The sequence below is a fragment of the Cyprinodon tularosa genome, unplaced genomic scaffold, assembly GCF_016077235.1.
Source record: "Cyprinodon tularosa strain WSP-4 unplaced genomic scaffold, ASM1607723v1 ctg433, whole genome shotgun sequence".
NCBI lineage: Eukaryota > Metazoa > Chordata > Actinopteri > Cyprinodontiformes > Cyprinodontidae > Cyprinodon > Cyprinodon tularosa.
The window spans coordinates 1,037,992-1,041,585 of NW_024039156.1; the positions used below are offsets into that span (position 1 = coordinate 1,037,992).

Sequence of the window (3,594 nt, forward strand, 5' to 3'; positions counted from 1 at the left end):
TTAAGAAGAGGAATTCTGGCAGGATCTGGCAGGTCTAGGGATGCCTTAGGTAGCGTCTTGCACCGTGGCTTTTATTGACCCCGCTGCTAGATTTTGATTTAAGTTTTAGATGTTAGAAATTTCGTTTAGCACTGACATCTGATCAGGCACTGAGGACATGACAACCATTTAAAAAAGGTGTGGAACATGAGAGCTGGCTAAGGCAGACATAATCTAGCATGCTCTACATCTTATGTCAGAGCTGGACAGTCTGCCAGCTAACAGAAGGCAACACAAACAAAGGATTGATAAAAGAACCAGATTTGAAAAGAAGAAACACAGCATGGAGGCAAATGAACAAAAAATAAAAACACCAAAAGACAAAAAATGAATCCTGGTTGAAAACAGATGAACCACAAGGAGGCAAACCAATCCAAGGAGCAGCTGGACATCACTGCTGAGGACAACGCAGGAGGTCAAAGAAAAATCTTAAAGGTCTAAAAATGGAGTTGAGGTCACCTAAAGTCTATAGGCAGAGGGCCAAGGCTGTAGTGGAGACAGATTATCTAGAGTAGGACGATGCTGCTGGGGACAAACTGGATCTAGAATGGAACAGTGGCACAGCTTGTGGTGGTCATCAGTGGAACTGGTCTCTGGGATGTTGGTGAGAAGGTAAAGAGACGATGCTTGGAGGGACAAACTGATTTCAGAGCAGTTTGAGACAGAGGACAGGACTGAGGTAGGGATTTGGGTTGTGAGAGGAGCCGACTGTTAGAAACAGCTTTCAGATGCGACTTGGTCTACTTCTAGATGTTCCTCTGGTCAGTTAGTTTTCAGGCCTACTTTGAGGGAAAAGAATCCTCTGCAGAAATATTCTCCATATGATCTAGGCCTGTTCTGACCGCAGTGGATCTCTTCTGTGTTTTTTGAATCCCATGTTGGACCGAGCCTCTCCAAGCTTTGGGCCATCAGAAGATGCTGATGAGATCTGCAGCGACCAAACCAGAGGAGGATCATCTGGGCTGCTGACTTTACAAAGAGTGAGAGCATGTTCAGTAAGGAGCAACAATAATCCATCTTTTAAATAGAAAGTTAACATTTCAGGTGGCCTCACTTAGTTTTTCATGTATGTTCAGACACTGTGGACGTCCAAAAGCAGAACTTCTGTGAGGAACCGGGACATCCAGGATGGTGAGGAGCTTCCCAGTCCCCACCTGAGGACGGCACAGAGAAAGACTGAAACAGAAAACACATGGAGTAAGACTTTATGAACACCACAAACCGACAACTCAAGCTTCCCAGGCCTGATTAAAAGCTAACAGTCACTGAAACACAGAAAGACCAAGATTATGATGAAAACAACATCCTGCCCAGATTTAAACTTGGTTTCCAGGAAATTCATTTGTCTTCTTTTTGCAGGGAAAGCAGGTTGAAGATGGAAGCAGTTTTCTAGCAGCCGGATCACATTGGAACAGAGTCCATCCACACGTGTTTGGAGGTATGTTGGTTGTTATCTGACTAGAGAGGCATCACATGCAGACAGTTTCAGACTCTGAGGACGCTTTGCTTTCATTGATGAAGGAGCTGAAGAAGAGGACGGAGCACAGAGACCGCTAAGGAGGAGAAACATGGCTCCTCTATTTCTCTCCAACATGCTGGAGTCCTGGACTGAAAAACGTTGACGACCCTGCAGCTAAACCATCAGTCTGCTCCACCCAGTAAGAGAAGATAACGAACCTTTATTGCTTCCAGATGTTCATCAGTATTGGTGGAGATATTAAAAACAGATCCAGAACAAACAGATTTAGAAGATACAACCATCCCATCAAGGTGGTCTAACCTTTAATCTTTATCTTTCATCATTAATTGTTCACCTTCGTTTGAATCTCTGTAACCAAACCTTTACCAGAACCAGAAGTTCTGACTTTTCCATTAGACCACAGATAAAGAGTTAGGAAGCAGCTTCTGATCCAATATGGGAGAATTTCCCCCTGGTTGATCTCTGAAGGGTTTTTTAGAACTTTTTAAAGCAGAGAAACGACCGACTGAAGACTTGCAGCATTTTCAGGCATTTTCTCCAAGCATCCATTCTCTACAGTTATGGCTTCTGTTAACTTTAGCTTCTCCCTCTTCTCTTGGTCAAAGTTACACCTCTCCCAGTGTTCATGTGTTTAAATGTCACAGACTAGCGTGTTCGTTCACTAACTCCTGTTCTTCTTTTCCAGATAAGGTCATCTGCTCCTTGGACCGGCGCCTCTGTGTCTGTTGGACGTCTGCTGTCCTGTTAAAGACCCGCTGGGCCGCAGTAGATGGGCGCTGACATGGAGCTGCTGGAGGTTCCTTCCTGCTTAAAGCTGCTTTTCCTCTCTACTGTCACCACTTCACTGCTCAGGAGGAAGGACTGCTGTAAAATTAACGACTGGATGTGATTGGCTGAGCTTCCTCGGGTTGAAGACATTTCTCTAAACGCCATAATAAGCTGAATTTATTTTTACCATGTTTTAAATAGGATTGGGCTGGACTGCATGTTTGTGTTTCTAATTGATTCTGTGTTTCTGCTGTTTTCTGTTACATGTTTTTGTATTAAAGTTGTCATGTAAATTGCCTTCAGATGACATTTGCTGGGACTTGTTTCTATTTTACAAGACTGGATTATAATAAATTCCCCTACTGGGTCTGTTTCTGTTGAAGGATGCTTCCTGTCGTTCTATCTTCACATGTTATTTCTCACTATAATAAAGGTTTGATTGAAGTCATGTGAACAGGATCTTTTTGTCTTTATTTGTAAAGTGTCTTGAAATAAGTGGTTGTAAATTGGTTCTTTATAAATAAACAAAAGTGAAGTCAACTGGAGCAAGAGTTTAATATTACTATAGTACAGCTCTTTGGCAGATAGGTGGTTATTATTGTTTCTCTGTTGGGGGGTCTGACCTGACAACATGTTAATAGAACAATTGTTCTTGTCACCTTGCAGGGTCGGAACTAATTAGCTCTACAAAAGGACAGTGAGACGTTCCTCCTGCAGTTCTTCTGATTTTAATGACCTTATAGACAATCTGGGAGTTAAGCAGCAAAGCAGACAGGACACATCAACACTAAGCCTTACAAAGAACAACAAACAGAAATGGGAGGATAATTAAAGATGAATGTTAAAATAAAACTAAAGGAAGATAGTAGGAACTAAATGTTAAATGAACCCAAAGGCAAACAGCTTTGCTCAATTCAAACAAAACTTTGTCCAACGGTGATTTTTCCTTCTTTAAACTATACATACTTGGTCCCTCAGGGTTGCATAGCTCACTCCTTTTAACAGACACCATCTAGTTAATGTTTCAGACTCTATATTCTATCAGAGGAAAAGGGGGTAAAGGATTTAAATGGATTGATGATCCTACACTTATATTAAAACTGGTTTTAGAAAAGATAAAAATTGAGTCAAATCAGTCTCAAAAAGATCTACATGTGTACAACAAGATATATAAATGTGCATCTCAATTTACTAATGTGTATCACACAAAGCTGAAATGTGTACCTTGACATTTACAATTCATGCATGTGCAGTGTAATATTACTCGAATATTATGAATGGTGCGAATTTGAGAAACTGTTAACACA

General features: G+C 41.3%; 1 long non-coding RNA gene across 2 annotated transcripts; it reads left to right on the top strand.

Annotated features, from left to right (window-relative positions):
* The first annotated feature begins 1,008 nt into the window (after positions 1-1,008).
* On the top strand, positions 1,009-2,741 carry LOC119792847. 2 transcript variants are annotated; one of them, XR_005282034.1, is made up of 5 exons: positions 1,009-1,019; positions 1,116-1,236; positions 1,399-1,477; positions 1,561-1,697; positions 2,205-2,741. It is a non-coding gene; the product is annotated as an uncharacterized LOC119792847 (long non-coding RNA). The 2 variants fall into 2 exon arrangements; XR_005282033.1 differs by having other exon boundaries at positions 1,010-1,034.
* Positions 2,742-3,594: the final 853 nt, after the last annotated feature.